The 17,769-nt window shown below is 48.3% G+C and overlaps 2 long non-coding RNA genes across 2 annotated transcripts; one reads left to right on the forward strand and one right to left on the reverse strand.

The window, feature by feature from the left end:
• Positions 1 to 3,081: 3,081 nt before the first annotated feature.
• Positions 3,082 to 4,486, reverse strand: LOC140680461 (uncharacterized). The gene is made up of 3 exons (XR_012051769.1): positions 4,440 to 4,486; positions 4,323 to 4,358; positions 3,082 to 4,241 (listed from the first exon to the last, which is right to left on the reverse strand). It is a non-coding gene; the product is annotated as an uncharacterized lncRNA (long non-coding RNA).
• Positions 4,487 to 10,217: 5,731 nt separating this feature from the next.
• Positions 10,218 to 12,543, forward strand: LOC140682281 (uncharacterized). Its single transcript, XR_012053800.1, has 2 exons — positions 10,218 to 10,338; positions 11,674 to 12,543. It is a non-coding gene; the product is annotated as an uncharacterized lncRNA (long non-coding RNA).
• The last annotated feature ends 5,226 nt before the right edge of the window (positions 12,544 to 17,769 follow it).

The raw sequence follows: 17,769 nt of genomic DNA on the forward strand, positions 1-17,769 counted from the left end.
GGAGAAGGAAAGGGGAGTAAGGAGAAAAACAGAGTGAAAGACAAAGAGAAAAGGAAACACTTGAAGTGAAAGAGAAAAGGAAATGGAGAGACATGACAAAGAAGACATAGAGGTAAAAGCCTACAGGAAAAAAAGAAATAGAGAGACAGAATGAAAGATAGGGTTCAAGAGAGAAAAATAGAAAGAGACTTAAAAAGACAAAATAGTTAAAGTTGGACAAAACAGGAAGAAGGGTGAAAGTTAGAAACAAGGGAAATGATAGCAAGGGTTACAAAGACAAAGGCTGACAAACTTAAAGAAGAAAAAAAAAGAAGAAAACACAGTGAAAGCTATATTGAAAGAGACAGATAAATGGACAGGAGGAAATACACATAGAAGAATGCGAGAAAAAGACAAGGTTAGAGGGAAATAGGATTAGAGAAATGCAGAGATGGTGTTAGAAACAGGAACAAAGGAAAACAGAGCCAGAGACAAAGAGAAACAGTTAGATGTGAAAGTACAAAGTGAAGAATAGACTGAAGAGGAAAGTAAGAGGCAAAGGGAGAAATAGGGTGAAAATGATATGACACAACCACACCAAATAAAGACAGGAGACAAATGGAGGGCAGGGCGGAGGGGTAAGGGGTATCATTATTAGGGCTGATTCATCTTTATTAATTTAATTTTTAATTTCAATTACAGGGAAACAATGTATACAAATGTTAGTACAGACAAATACAACTAAAAATACATCATAACTAAGCACACAAGTACAAGTCTAATTTACATACAGCAGAATACATCAAAAGACAGGAACAACTTCAAACACAGAACAATACATTGTACTACAAGCCAAATACATAATGACGCAATATAACCGTGTCTCTGCTGCGGAAAAGTCCGTTACGCTTGTACAGTTAGATGCACCCGGAACAAAAATGGCTCACAACGCTCATGCAACTTGCATGCCCCCTTCACATTACACACAAACTCACCTTCACACTCACAGGAACTGCTTTGTGATACCCGAGTCATCGTCCCTCCTCGGGAACATGGTTCCCGGGAGACTCCCGAAAAATCCTCCTGCCTGACGAAAACCCCGGTCCCGGGACGGTCCGCGCCCTAACTTTGGCGATGAACGTCGCCTCGCTGACCGGCCGGGACCGAGGAAAAAAAAACCCAGCCGGGGGGAAAAAAAAAAAAACCCCCCGGCTGGGGATTTTTTATTCTAAATTTAAAAATGAGTTGAAAAACCTGAAAGGCAAAGGCCATACACACAAGGTTAGAACCACTCAACACACACACAGCCCTCCTTCAGCTTACACACAAACCCACCCTCGCTCTCATCTCAACCGCTCGGCTAAGACCTGGCCAACGACACCCACTCACAACGCTCCTCAGGAACGTGGTTCCCGGGAGACTCCCAAAAAATCCTCCTGCCTGACGAAAACCCCGGTCCCGGGACGGTCCGCACCCTAACTTTGGCGATGAATGTCGCCTCGCTGACCGGCCGGGACCGAGGAAAAAAAAACCCAGCCGGGGGGAAAAAAAAAAAAACCCCCCGGCTGGGGATTTTTTATTCTAAATTTAAAAATGAGTTGAAAAACCTGAAAGGCAAAGGCCATACACACAAGGTTAGAACCACTCAACACACACACACACACAGCCCTCCTTCAGCTTACACACAAACCCACACTCGCTCTCATCTCAACTGCACAGCTAAGACCTGGCCAACAACATGCACTCGCAACGCTCCTCGGGAACGTGGTTCCCAGGAGACTCCCGAAAAATCCTCCTGCCTGACAAAAACCCCGGTCCCAGGACGGTCCGCACCCTAACTTTGGCGATGAACGTCGCCTCGCTGACCGGCCGGGACCGAGGAAAAAAAAACCCAGCCGGGGGGGAAAAAAAAAAAACCCCCCGGCTGGGGATTTTTTATTCTAAATTTAAAAATGAGTTGAAAAACCTGAAAGGCAAAGGCCATACACACAAGGTTAGAACCACTCAACACACACACACACACAGCCCTCCTTCAGCTTACACACAAACCCACCCTCACTCTCATCTCAACCGCTCGGCTAAGACCTGGCCAATGACATGCACTCGCAACGCTCCTCAGGAACGTGGTTCCCGGGAGACTCCCAAAAAAATCATCCTGCCTGACGAAAACCCCGGTCCCGGGACGGTCCGCACCCTAACTTTGGCGATGAACGTCGCCTCGCTGACCGGCCGGGACCGAGGAAAAAAAAACCCAGCCGGGGGGAAAAAAAAAAAAAACCCCCCGGCTGGGGATTTTTTATTCTAAATTTAAAAATGAGTTGAAAAACCTGAAAGGCAAAGGCCATACACACAAGGTTAAAACAGCTCAACACACACACACAGACACGCCTGCGGATGCGAGCTCACGCAAACTCTCACAGACAGACAATCACACTCTCTTCTACTGACACGGTGACTGCCACCCTTACCTGAAACACTATGCCAAAAGATATGCTTCGACGCATCTTATGACCGCAGCTCCTCGACTTTAAATGGTAGATTCCAGGAAATTCTGTAGGGACCCGGGAACCTGCAAGACAATGGAGGCGGTCAATGACTGACTATCTGACAGCCAGGAGCTATACCCACTCTGGGCCCATCAGTGTTGTACCCAAAACCCCACAGAAGACAGATGAACTGCAAAGTTTTACAACTGCTCTACCTAAGCCTGACTGTGTGCCCGAGCAGGGCAGCTCCGATCGTAACTGGCCAACAGAGGCACACACAACATAAGCCAGTGTAGGTACATACAATATGAATACACGCAACATAAGCCAATAGAGGTACATACAACATAAGCACATACAATATAAGCCAACATAGGCAGGCGCAACATAAGCACATACAGTACAAGATGACATAGGCAGGCGCAACATAAGCACATACAATACAAGATGACATAGGCAGGCGCAACATAAGCACATACAGTACAAGATGACATAGGCAGGCGCAATATAAGCACATACAATATAAGCCCACATAGGCAGGCGCAATATAAGCACATACAATATAAGCCCACATAGGCAGGCGCAATATAAGCACATACAATATAAGCCCACATAGGCAGGCGCAACATAAGCACATACAATACAAGATGACATAGGCAGGCGCAACATAAGCACATACAATATAAGCCAACATAGGCAGGCGCAACATAAGCACATACAATACAAGATGACATAGGCAGGCGCAACATAAGCACATACAATATAAGCCAACATAGGCAGGCGCAACATAAGTACATACAATATAAGCCAACAGAGATACGATATAACTGAGGACTTGACATAAATCTCCAGAAGATTAATTTTTGAGCCCTATATCCTTTGAAAAGGCAGAAGCTACAGAACTACTGTGGTCACATGATGAGGATCTAATACATTCCATATAGAAGTCCCAGAGAATGGCTACCAAATGTGACAAGGATGATGGATGAGAACATCTTGTGTACATCTTCTCGTCCCAGAAAGTAAATATGTAAAGATGCCGGAATAAGTGATATCCGGGAAGGTACGTGAGAAAACTATGGCCGATACGGCACAGAATGAGGCCGCTAAAGCACGGCAATGCGGCAAAGACCTATGACGCTGACGACGTGACACAGACAGAAGTGCAAACTGCCTGGCAGTTTCACCTAATGGACCCAAGGTTCCTAGCCCAAGATGAGCCATGGGCTGATGATGCCAAAGGAAAGAAAGCCCTACGGCACTAGCACATGATGATGAAAGGTAACTCCTCTCAAGATGTTAGTGCCAAAGCACTTAAGAGGAAGCCTAAGAAGATCAGTAGGCCTAGAGAAGGAAGCGATGACTATGGGGTGACCGTGGCGCCAGTTCCGGACGTGAAGGTGGGCTCCGCGAGTGAAGAGATCCACGATGACGTCGAGAGTCGAAGAAGGCCGCCGACGCGAGCCTCGCGAGAACGCGGAGACCGATCGGAACTGCCCTGCCTGGCAAAGACCCTGGTGAGGCTGAGGAAAAACCCTCTCCCTCTGCTTCCGAGGGACCCGTCCCGCTACGGGCCTCTCCTCTAAGCTAACGCCAAATTGTCTCCTGTGATAGTAAAAGTTTTTCCCCTTCTCCCACCTACTGGCCCCGGCACTTAGCTTTTGCGAGACGACCGGATGGAATCCAATGTCAGTCGGATGCGGGCGGCGACACGGTCTCTACGTCCGCTTCGGTGCTGCCGTTTCCAGACTTCAGCTACGTGCCTCTTCACGGTACCTAAGATAAAACAGAAAATGGAACTAGTGCCCACCAAAAGAGGAATCCCCGGAACTCTTACACACCGCTGCCCCAGCTCACCTGAAATCTTGACTCCACAGGCTGCCTGGAGGATACCTGCAAAATGAAAAGGTACACGCTTAACATGCTGCTGCATAACAGTCACCTATGAGTGACCGTGCCTAAATGCCAACTCACCCGCTCGCCTCTGTTCCTTCACACACCTAGGGCAGTGACAGCACCTGCAACAAAACAAAGCAAAAAAACCCACACTGAGATACTGTGAAAACACCATCCCCCTGAACCAAAAAGTACACCCACCCGGACCTTACGCTTGCACCCACCTGGCCTCGGATATCCGGACCAGAGGCATCTTGCGAGAGGAGTGCCTACAATAAAACAAAGTAACCAAGAGTGGATGCTTAGAATTGCACCAGAAATTGAGACAAGAGCCAGAACAACAGCTTCTGTCCACTGCTCACCTGGCACACTGGGCCTTGACTGCTCCTAGCTGCCTGGACTTCCTAAAATTAAACACAAAGACAAGCGCTGTAACACAGTCATCATGTAGGCTTCCCCTACAAACACAAACAATGACTGACCTTCTCAGGGAAACCCCCGACCGCACCAGGGCACACTGCCACAGAGTTAATCCATCTGCATCTGAAAGAAAGTTGGGAGAAAATTCAAACAGCTGTTTGTTATTAACCTGTTAATAACTTAACAGGTCAAAACATCTAGTGTGAATTAAGGAATACTATCTTGAATGCAACTACATGCCCCACGCAAAACTGCAAATCTCTGGGACTGGTGCAATTACAGCAGGCTGTGAAGCAGGGCAGAGCAGCTCTGGGAGAAATATGTGCAGACACCCGTGATCCAGGACAGGATGTGACAAACGACAGGACAGGAGAGGGAGAGAGAGGTTTGCACAAGAAGAAGGTCTGCAAAGACCAAGAGACCCAAACAACCAAGAGTGCACCAGACACAAGTGACAGGACACACACCGGAACTGCTCTGCCCTGTGCACCTCGGCACTGAGATCAAAAGAAACACTTTCCCTTTAGGTGGACTATAGGAGACGCTTCTTGGACATCCCCATCTCTAAAACAGACACAAAAACCCCTTCTAGAAAGTCCCAACCCACCACCCCGCTTCCATCCCCTCTGTGGGTCGTAACCCTCGACTTATCTTGCACGCATTCTGGAGATGTAAATCCCTGTTGGCTGCAGAAGGACGCCATCTGCCTGTCTGGTAAGTTCCAGCTGTCACCTCTTGGTCTGCCCAGAGAAAGAAAACCAAACATCAGTACACAGTCTTAACAGTACATCGGACAAAACATGATAGTTCTGCTACTCACCATTCTCCTCAGAATGCCCGGGTTCTTGACCTGCACGCTTCAGGTCTGCTTGGATTCTGATGCCATCATTGCAGGGTACACCTAGGTTAAATGGAGACAAGGCGACATGGCGTTGCTGAAACTCGAGTGGACTCTCACTCCCCCTCCCTACCTCCCCAACTCACTGCAATTCCTCGGCCATTCCTCGGGACTTCCCAGATGAGACCTTGAAATGCAAAATTGGAAGGCTCTGTCACAGGGTCCTGTAATACTTCCAGCGAGATCACAAGTGCATGAAACCTGGTCCATCGGCCAGTTGGTGACAGAGGTATGCGTACTCTGAGCCGATTCCCTAAAGCACAAAAATGAGGATGGATGCTTACAGTTGCACCAAAAACTGAAAGCTGACTAAAAACAACTGCTTCTGTTCACTGCTCACCTTGGACTGGACTTGGCATTGACTGCTGCTATCTGCCTGGACCTCCTAAAAATAAAGGCAAAGAACACTGCTGTAACACACTCACCATTTCAGCTCTGCCTGCAAATACAAACAATGACCTGCTCATGGCAACAACCGCCCCCAGGACTGGGGCCCTCTGCCACTGATTTGAACTGTCTGCATCTGAAAAGAAGTTAGGACTAGTGTCAAAGGGCTGCAGGACAACTTAACAGCACCGAACATGTTATGTCAAGCTCCTAATACAATCTAGAGCCCAACTACACCCTGCATTACAAATTTCAAGTCCCCAGGAATTGGGCTATTACAGGCTATGCAGCAGGGCAGAGCAGCTCTGGGAGAAATACATGCAGGCACCCGTGATGCAGGACAGGACGTGACAAAGGAGGGGACAGGACAGGGAGAGAGACGTTTGCACAAGAAGAAGGTCTGCAAAGACCAAGTGACCCAAACAACCCAGAGTGCATCAGAAACAAGTGACAGGACACATACCGGAACTGCTCTGCCCTGTGCACCTCAGCACTGCGATCTAAACAGACACTTTCCCTTTAGGTGGTTTAAAGGAACACTTCTTGCACATCTCTGCCCCCAGAGCTCATTCAAAAGGCCCTCCATGTTCCTCGCCTTTGACCCCTCTGTGGGCCTTAGCCCTCGACTTATCTCTCAAGCATCCGGGGATGAGAATCCATATCCTGTGCGAATGGAGGCTGCCACGCCTGCTAGGCATTTCCTATGGTCACTGGGCTGTGGTCCCTTGCTCACCTACAATCAAGAACACCAAACATCACTGCACGATCTTAGATGCACAATGGACAAAACCCAGCAATTCTGCTACTCACCATTCTCCTCAGAGTGCCCGGTTGCTCGGGCCGCACACTTTGGCCAGTACAGAGGCTGCCACCATCATCGCAGGTCCTGCCTGGGTTAAGAAGAGACAAAGTGACTTGGCATTTCTGAAACCTAAGAGGACCTTGGCTCCCCCTCCCTACCTCGGTGACTCGCTGCAACTCCTCGGCCCTTGCCAAAGGCTACCCGGATGCCATCTTGCAATACAAAATTTCAAGGCTTCATCTCAGAGTCCTAAAATACTTCCAGAGGACTCACAAGCACAGGAAACAGAGTCCATCAGCCGGTTGGTGACGGGGGCTTGGCGTATTCCGACTGCATTGCCTAAAGCACAAAAAATGAGAAACGATGCTTAGATTCGCACCAAAAACTGAAACCTGAGCAAAAATAACTGATTCTGCTCACCTTGGACACTTGGCCTTGACTGCTACTATCTGCCTGGACCTCCTAAAAATAAAGGCAAAGAACACCGCTGTAACACAGTCACCATTTAAGCTTCCCCTGCAAATACAAACAATGACTGACCTGCTCAAGGCAACACCCTCAACCAGGACTACGGCGCTCTGCCACAGATTTGAACTGTCTGCATCTGAAGGGAAGTTAGAACTGGTGTCAAATGGCGGCAGGACAACTTAACACCACCGAACATGTTATGTCAATCTCTTAATCCAGTCTAGAGCCCAACTACACCCTGCATTACCAATTTCAAGTCCCCAGGACTTGTGCTATTACAGGCTATGCAGCAGGGCAGAGCAGGGCCGGGACTCATATGTGCAGACGCCCGTGACACAGGACAGGACAGGGAGAGAGAGCTTTTGATGAGAAGAAAGGACTGAGAGACCCAAAGAACACAGGGTGCAACGAAGACAAGTGACAGGACACACACCGGAACTGCTCTGCCCTGCGCACCTCAGCACTGTGATCAAAAGAAGCACTTTCCCTTTAGGCATCCTAATCGGACACTTCTTGCACATGGCCGCCCCCCAAAGCTGATTCAAAAGACCCTCCCAGCGCCTCGCTTTCATGCCCTCTATGGGCCTTAGTCCTCGACTTATCTCACAGGCATCTGGGGATGAGAATCCATGTCGCGTGCGAATGGAGGCTGCTTTGCCTGCTGGGCATGTCCTATGGTCAGCGGGCTGTGGTCCTTTGCTCAGCTACAAGCAAGAACACCAAATATCACTGCATGATCTTAGCTGCACAATGGACAAAACCCAGCAATTCTACTACTCACCATTCTCCTAAGGAGGCCTGGTTGCTCGGGCCGCACACTTAGGCCATGCTCGGAGGCTGCCATCGTCATCACAGGGTCTGCCTGGGTTAAGAAGAGACAAAGTGACTCAGCAACGCTGAAAATTAAGTGGACCTTGGCTCCCCCTCCCTACCTCGGCGTCTCACCGCAACTCCTCGGCCATTGCCAAAGGCTCCCCGGATGCCATCTGGAAATACAAAATTTCAAGGCTTCATCACAGAGCCCTGAAATACTTCCAGTGGGCTCACAAGTGCAGGAAACCCGGTCCATCGGCCAGTTGGCGACAGGGGCTACGCATACTCCGAGGGGATTCCCTAAAGCACACAAACAAGAATGGATGCTTAGAGTTGCACCAAAAACTGAAACCTGAGCAAGAACAACTGCTCCTGTCCACTGCTCACCTAGCACACTGGGCCTTGACTGCTGCTATCTGCATGGACTTTCTAAAAATAAATGCAAAGAACACCGCTGTAACAAAGTCACCGCTTAGGCTTCCTAATGCTAACAGTGACTGACCTGCTCCTGACAACACCCTCACCCAGGACTGATGCCCTCTGCCACTGATTTGAACTGTCTGCATCTGAAAGGAAGATAGGACTAGTGTCAAACGGCGGCAGGACAACTTAACACTGCCAAACATATTATGGCAATCAATGAATACAATGCAGAGCACAACTACACCCTGCATTACCAATTTCAAGTCCCCAGGACTTGTGCTGTTACAGGCTATGCAGCAGGGCAGAGCAGCTCCTGGACAAATATGTGCAGACACCCGTGACACAGGACAGGACGTGACAAACGACGGGACAGGAGAGGGAGAGAGAGCTTTCGATGAGAAGAATGTGAGCAAGGACCGAGAGACCCAAAGAACACAGAGTGCACCAGAGACAAGTGACAGGACGCATACCGGAACTGCTCTGCCCTGAGCACCTCGGCACTGAGATCAAAAGAAATACTTTCCCTTTAGGTGGCCTAAGGAGACGCTTCTTGGACATCCCCATCTCCAAAACTGACTCAAAAACCCCTTCTGGGGAGTCCCAACCCAGCACCCCGCTTCCATCTCCTCTGCAGTTTTAGCCCTAGACTTATTTTGCACATATCTGGGGATGCAAATCCCCATTGGGTGCAGAAGGAGGCCACTATTCCCGTCTCCAGGCCGTGGCCCCAATTTATCTTTTGGATGCCTGGTGCTATGAATCCATGTTGGACCTAAAAGGAGTCTGCCTCGCAGGGGATCACCTGTTAGTCTCTCAGTCAGCTAAAATAATGAACCTGAAAATCAATGGTTGAGTTTAGTGTTACATGGGTGAAATCCCAGTAAGTCAGCTACTTATCCTCTCCTGAGGGTGCCTGGGTCCTCAAGTCTCCAACTTCATCCTGAGTCTAAGGTATAGCTGTTATTAGAAAGGCAAAGTTACATGACATTTCTGTGAGTTCAGTGGATGAGTTTGTGTGCTATATAACACACAGATGCCTCTGCTATGCTTGTGAAAGGCCTTGCAAATAGACACCGTTTCTCACCCTATCGCCTACAAACCCCTACCACAGTAGCCCCTAACCAGGTACCCTGCTCACTCTCCCTCTCCTAGTCACAATCCTCAACTCACCTGAAGCCTCTATCTCAGACATCATCTTTGACACAGGGCAGATCCCTTTTGTGACACGATGAATTTGCTGAAAAAATGTTGTACTCAACATGATCTGGAATTACAAGAAGTTACTCCCCCTTAAAAAAACAAATCAGAAAATACAAAAGCACCTTACCACCCCTGAATGCATAACCCCAAATCACAAACTTAAATACTCCCTGTGTTCAACGTTGTTTTCTTCACAGCATCTTCAAAGCCTCTGTTGCATTTAAAGCCCAAAAGAACAAGCTGGGATAAGCTGAAAGAGCCTCTTCACCAAAATGAGAGGAGACTACTTACCCCCACTGATCCCAGGGAGGGAATGAAGCCCCTTGAAAAGGCTGGGGTTTATATACCCCTGATTGGGCCCGCCTCTCATTCCCATGACACCCAGGGAAAGGGAGGGGGCAAACCCCACCGGGCATAAAAGCCCTCAGAGCAGCTACAGCTGTTTGGCTCCTCTGATTTGAATTCAAAGAGAATAAAGGGCTTGATATAGAAGAAAACTCTTCAAGGAAATGACAGCACTTTCTTTTTTTGCTACAAATCCTTGGAGCAAAAGGGCAAGAAAACCGGTAAGAAATAAAACTTTGTTTTTAGGCAGCGTTTCTAGATAAGTTGGATAATTTGCTGTTAACTTATATAATTATTCCTCAGTAACTTCTAAGTAGTACTCAACGTGAGACTAAGGGTGGAGAAGAATACTAATTATACGAACGGTCTAAGTCTCCTTGGGGCTACTAATTACGGCTAACTACATTATAAATAATTATAAGAAAAAAAATAGGCTCCTGGGCAGCATAAAGGTTAAGTACATGCTAGGCTTGCCTTTCCCTGAGATATTTAGTCCTAGGGCACAGAAAGAAGTGCCCTGAAACATAGTTTTAAACCCTTAAAATGCTGAAAAAGCATTTTAGAAGAGGTTCCTTCAAGTGAATCCTTTAAAATGAGGAAATGGGGAATTTGCCTCCACTGAAATGGATACAATGGCAAATAAATGGCTTCTGCCTTTTAATTTAACCCCCTAGAATATTGGGAAAACAGAAGTTTTCCTCGTTTTAAATCTCTGCGATAATGAAGACAGAGGGATCTTCCACTCAATCCAAGCCTTTAAGAAAGAGGAATAGCTGGGCTTCCCCCTCAATTTAAGCCTTAGGACAACAAAAAGGGTTACCCTTAATTCAAACCCAGAAAAAAACCTTGTCAAGGTTTTCCCCTTCTATTTAAACTGGAAAATAATGGCAGTTGGGGATTCCCTGTCAATTAACACCCCTAACAGCATAGAAAAGACGGGGCTTCTTTCAACTGAGACCATTAAAATTGCAGGGGAAGTGCATTCCCTCATGATTTGAACACAAGAAATAATGGAAAAGGAAGCTTTTTCCCATAAGTTAAACCCCTTCTGTCTTCATAACCCCTGTCTTTTCTGGGAGTGCTGTGGAATGTCTGGGAGTTCTAGGGAGGGATTGACGCAATAAAAGGGGACAGTTGAAAGCTCTCCTGTGGAACCCCACGTGCTGCCCGGCCTGCTCGGGTGCTGCCCCTTGGCAAGAGGTCTCTTCCCTCGGCATTTTTTCAAAGGGACGCTCCGTGCTCGGGTGGGTCACGCTGCTCCCCGGTCCCCGCTGGATGTTCCGACCGTAGTTCCTGGAGGGACGCTTGGGATACCCCTGTTAGCCCCTCTGGATTAGCAGCTCCCTGTGCAGGTGTGCCCAGGTAGCTGCACTGAAAGCAGCTTGTCAAGTGGGGAGCTGCTACACCTAAGAGTGGGGGATGAGGTGAAGAAAGGTCCTGCAGGATGTTCCCTCCCCTACGCAGCCTTTTGTCTAACCCTTAAACAATGGGGTGCCAGACTTTCATTTCCAAGTTAATTAAGAGTCTTTCCTCTATGTGTGCCCCTGGCCAAGCAGGAATTGTGCTTCCGAAATTGCAAACGGTGAACGATTCCCCAGAGACCGCATCTGCCGACACCAGGAACTCTTGCTGCCCTTGGAGAGCAGCACGCCTCCAGTGAACAGACATTGACACGCGGGGAGGGTGAGGTTGGTTTTACAGGGAAAAATGGCAGAGGTCGGGTCACGAGGCCTGTGGCTCCGAGTGATTTCCTACGTCTCGTTCTGAATGGCACGGGATTTATCCTGGAGCAAAACTGCTGCCGGCAAGAATTCTGCCTGCCCTGGAAGGAAGAAGCACCTCCTCCAAACTGACATCAGGAACCGGGGAGGGTGAGCTATGTTTCACAGAGAAAAGGGCCTGTGATAGAGTCCATGAGCCAGAGGCCATGAAAGAAGGGCCGCCCCATGAAAATCTGAATGGAGAAGGATTTGTCCTGGACCCAAGCTGCCCCCACGTCTGATAGTAAAAGGGTTTAAAATCATGGGGATTTAGAGTTAAAAAGTAAATTAAGCTTAGTAGGCCCTGAAAAGAAAATAAACACCCTAAGTACAGGAAGATTTCGTACCTTACTAGAACTTCACCTGTGTATCTAGTACATGATAAATGATATAGTTGTTAGAGGTGATGATTGTTTAGTAATTAAATATAATTATTGTTTAGTCATAAGAATAATCATGAGAAACTGTGGTCAGGGACCTAAGAAAGATCACGAGAAACTCATGTCAATGTATATAATAGAACAATATAAGTTTAATAATTACTATGTATGTTATATAATGATAGAATATAAAATACGTTCAGCTCAAAAGCCATGTTGGAGTCAGATGTGGGTCTGTACCCCTGATTCTCAGAGCTCTCAATAAAAGCACCTGCATATACTCATATCCCGTAATTATGTGTGTTCCTGAAAGCTAACACGTTGACCAGGGGTTGCCTTGAAAATCCCAAGCACAACTCGCAAAATGACATCAGGAACCTGGACTGGTGAGTTTTCTTTCCCAGGGAAAAGGGCTGGAGTTTGTGCTCAGGGCTCTGTGGCCCTGACTGGGCGGCTGAATGCAGAAAATCTGAACATCGAAGGATGTGTCCCGGACCCGAGCTGCCACCGCCTCAAACTTGTGCTGCCCTGACAGTCCCAAGGGAGCCCTGCAAACTGACGCCAGGAACCTGGGCTGCTGAATTTGCTTTTGCAATGTAGATATCCCTCATTCATTCCCAGGGACCTGTGACCCCCCCTGGGTTGTCAGGTCCCAAGTTTCCTTTTGCCTCCTCAATGTCAAAACGGTGCAGGATTACTCCCAGTCCGAATCTCCCACCCCCAAGTACTCGGGGTTTTTTTCATGCCGAATATCTGTTGCAAACTGACAGTACAAAGCTTGGGGCTTCATTTTTTCTGTCTGGATTTCTCCTTGAGAAATCTGCCACCATATAACCCTAACCACAACCACCTTGCTTTGCTCAGAATTCACCTTCAGACCAGCAGCATGACACCTGACCCACTAGCCCTCCACCGGCACCTTCCCAAAGCATTCCACTGCATTCCAGTAGTACTCGGCATTTTCAGCGGGCATCCCGTCTGACCCACATCCTGACCCTAAAAATGCACCAAGGAATTCCAAAATAGCCATTAGGAAGGTGTAACAATACTCTAAAAGACACCAGAAAAGTCCTAAAAAGCCTTCAAATATCTCCTAAATATTCCTAATAGTCCTGCAAAAAAAACACTCAAGGAAGCCTGCTCAGCCTCCAAGCCCCTTCCTGTTTCTCTCTGGCCCACAGTTGTCATCCCTACCTTTTTGCAGCGGGTCCTGTTGTCCTCTGAGGGTTCTGGCGTTGTCCTGGTGCGAGGGTTGCTGCCGTGTTCCGGTGTGGTCTTGCTGCGAGGCTTGCTGTGTTGCGCTGCTGTTGTTAGGGATGAAAAGGGAAAAGGCTGCTTAGGGTGAGGTTAGGGCTGGGATGAGGGGTGATGCACCTGTACCCTAACTTGCCTCCTAAGCTGTACCCTGTAGCCCTGATCTCCACTAGACTGTCCAGCCCTCAAACTCTCTCCCTTTACTCCTCAACCCCTCCCTCTGCCCCCCAGCCCTCAGGCTCTGTGTGTCACCCTCAAGCCCCCCTTTGCCCCTCAAGGCCCCTCTCAGCTGCCCCTCCGCTCCTGTGTGCCACCCTGAATCCCTCTCCTTTGCCCCTCATCCCCCAGCTTCTGTGTCACCCTCCAGCTGCCGCTGCCCCCCTCAGCATCTCTCTGTGTCACCCACTGTCCCCTCCCCCTGTTCCTCCCTCAGCTCCCAGCCTCTGTCACCCTCAAGCCCACACAGTGCCCCTCAAGCTGCCCTTCAGCCTCTATGCCATGAAAAGACCCTAAAAACCCATAAAAACACCCAAAAAAACCTCATCTTCAAAATGTCTTAAAACCCCCACAAAAACATAAAAATAGCCTCAGAATACCCTTAAAATACAATAAAAATACCCTACTTAAAAAAACCCCTAAAACACCCCTAAAAATCCCCAAAGAACCTTTAAAAAAGGCTAAATATTCTTAAAAGAGCTCTAAAAACAGCCCCAAAATCCTTAAAACACACTGATAAGACCTTAAAATCCATTAAACTTCCCTCAAGAAACCTAAAAATACCCGAGTCCTAGGAGTCCTCCACATACCCCCAATAGTCCTATAAAAGCCCTAAACAATTTTAAATAGTCCTAAAAAAACCCCAAGAACAGCCCCCCGCCAAAAAACCCACTTAAAATTCTAATTAGTACTAAGAAAGCCCTTAAAATACCTTAAAAAAATCTTTTTAAAGCCCTGAAAAAGTCCTAAAGGTATCCTAAATGTTCCCAGAAAGTTCCTAAAAATCTCCTGTGAGAAAACCCTCAAATATCCTTTAAAAACACTAAAAAAAACCAAACCAAAACAAACCAAAAAAAAACCACTAAAAAAAGTGCTCAGTCACCAGGCTCTACCAGTCGATCTCTAGCCAGCAAACATCATCCCTACCTTTTAATTAAAGTCACTGCCTGCAGCTGCTGTTGGGGAAAACTGGTGTTCTAGGGATGCTGATTGGGGTGAGCTTAGGGCTGGGGTGAGGGCTGCTGCTGTACCCTAAGCCTTCCTGGTACCCTATGTCCCGTCCTTTGTACCCTTAACCCTCAGTGTCAGCTCTCCACTTGTCAAGTCCCCCCTATTTGCCCCTCAGCCCGCAATGTCTGTGTGCCACCCCAAACCCCCAACACTGTCCCTTGGCCCCCTAACCTCCACCGTGCACTCCCCACCGAGGGAGGGGTGGTTTTTAGGGTGAGGTTAAGGGTGGTGTGAGGGCTGGTTCACCTGTCACCCTCAGGTACCCCCCACTTTGTCCTCAAGGCACCCCCTGCCTCTCAACCTCCTTGTGTCACCCTCCATTCCCCCACTGCAACCTCTCAGTGTCTCTGTGCCACCCTGGAGCCCCCCTTTTTACTCCTACAGACCCCTTCTGCCCCTCAGCCTCCTTGTGTCACCCTCCAGATCCCCACCGCAGTCTGTCAGCATCTCTGTGCCCCCCTGTGCCTCTCAGCTGCCCCCACCCTCTGTGCCACCCTCCAGCCCCCCACTGCAGCCTCTCAGCATCTCTGTGCCCCCCTTTTTACTCCTACAGACACCTTCTGCCTCTCAGCTGCCCCCACCCTCTGTGCCACCCTCCAGCCCCCTGCCCTCAGCCCCAGGTCCCTTTGTGACACCGTGCAGCCCACAGATGTCATCCCTGCCTGTTTTATTTTAGTGTTGTCCTGCTGTGAGGGCTGCACTATCGCCACAAGTTTGGGCTCCCATGTGGTGCTGCTGGGAGTCACAGGTGGGCGGTGGGGGGAGTGCGGGATGGGGCAGGGGCAGGTGAAGAGAGAGTAGGATGGGGGGGCTGGAAGTACAGATAGGGGTGAGGGGGGGAGACAGGGACAGAGAAGAATAGGGGTGAGGGGAGAAGGTGAGGGTAGGAGGGGCACCACATATCTGACAGACAAAAGCTGCAGCAGAATAAAATTCTGCTTGCTGAGGCAATGCCAAATACCTGCTGCAAACAGACATAAGGAACCCAGGGAAAAGGGCCGCTGTTTGTGCTCAGGGGCCTGTGACCCTGAGGTGGCAGCTGCCTGCAAAAAATCCGAATGGCAAAGGATGTGTCCCAGACCCAAGCTGCCCCTGCCTCAAAGCCTTACCCTAAACTGAACCCTAAATCCTAACTGAAAAACAAACCCTAACCCTAATCCTAACCTAACCCTTACCTCAAATAAATCTAATATTAATAATACCTCTAAAATTAAACTTAAAAACAACAGTAACCCTAGAAAATGGCGGCGCCCACGGCATCACGTGACGGGACGATGATGGCGGCGCCTACGGCATCACGTGATGGAGGAAAACATGGCGGCGCCCACGGCATCACGTGATGGAGGAAAATATGGCGGCGCCTGTGCATCACGTGATGGAAGTAAATATGGCGGCGCGTACTACATCACGTGATGAGACAAAGATGGCGGCGCCCAGTTAGTCATGTAATGAGGAGTTAAATGGCGGCGCCCATTGAGTCACGTGACTGATTCGAAAATGGCCGCGCCGAGAAAATCACGTGATGGGGAAAATATGGCGGCTTTCGGGACGGGGTCGATTTTGGCGGTTTTTGGCGTTTTTTTGTGTGCCCTCCGCACGCCCTGCGTGCCGTGGTGTTGTTCCGGTGCACCCGCACCGGAGGACGCCACGCGGGATTGTTTTTGGAGTGCGGGATTGGTGTCGGAATTTCGGACAGGCGGCTGTCGGGGCGACTAATGCTTGGGGTCTTTTCTGAGGCGCTGGGGGCGGTGCGAGGGGAGGGGTCGGGGTACCGACGCAGTGACGTCACGCGGTGACGCGGCGCAGGGGCGGGCCAGAGGGAGGCGTGGGTGCAGTGCGCGAATTGCACCGGCAGGTGGCGCTGCGAGACCGAGGGGTGGGCGCGCTGCCGGCTGGCGTCTGTGGGGGCAGAGCGCCTGTTTGTGCAATTCTATCCTTGTGTGTGGATTTATTAAAATAAAAATATGGATATTGATCTAGTACCGATATCCAACTGTGACAAAAAAAAAACTCTCTAACAGTTTAAAGTTAGAAAGTGTATGTTCAGTCGACACCCAGCAGCGTGTGGGATAGTTCCCAAATACACACCGCACTTTCCAAGTGATTAAAGAGCCGTTTTGTCCATACAAGTACTGAATACCGAAAATACAAATACCTATTCATTTTGGTACATCCCATTCCTTGCTTCATATGCTAATCATTTCAAAAGCTATTAAGCATGAAGTTTGTTCCCTGAAATGGGTCAGTGGTCCCTTTCATGGGGATGAGTCCCAAAATGTGGAATTAAATGAAGTCTTCCTTGTTCTGGCCTTTCTACCGTTTCAATGCAAATATGACAAATGAACTCTTGGTAGAACTTCCATTCTTTGTCTTCATTTGATTTCAGAACAGAGGAGGCCCACAATTGTCTTATGCTCTTAAAAGCTATTTATCAGTTTCTATATTCTTCATTATTAACCCAGCTAACTAAACATTGTGCTGACAGACAATCAATTACTAGTTAACTACTCACTCTTAACTTTATCAAGGCCTACTCATTTATTTTAATTAACTCTAGTAAGGCTTGTCTTTAACTAAAATCTTGGCTGCTCTAAAATCTCTAAATCCCTTAAAATTTATGTTTCAACATGATGAACTCTTGGTCGTATCATTATTCATCTGGTGGGCTTGATGGGAATACTGGTTTCTGCATATTGCTACTGCTACCTGCCAGCTGGATCGCTAATTAGGAGCCCTATATCTATTAGAAAAAAGAAGAAAAGCTGTATGTCTGGTGCAGCAGTAGAAAATTTCAGGCTCCCAGGGATTAAATAATTTTCTTTAAATAATTATTTAAAGGTTGGGTTGTTTTGGTTTTTTTTTGTTTGTGTCCTAGGGTGACTGTTATGGTGTTTGTATCTCCAATCGTGTGTTCTGTTTACGTTTGATATTATGTTCTGTGCTTTCAGAACTGACTCTGAAAGTGAAGGTTTGTTTTGCTGTGTTATCATCTGGTTCACCTCCCCCCATGTCTGCTGGAAAGCTAGAAAAG

The sequence above is a fragment of the Taeniopygia guttata genome, chromosome 1A, assembly GCF_048771995.1.
Source record: "Taeniopygia guttata chromosome 1A, bTaeGut7.mat, whole genome shotgun sequence".
Taxonomy (NCBI): Eukaryota; Metazoa; Chordata; class Aves; order Passeriformes; family Estrildidae; genus Taeniopygia; species Taeniopygia guttata.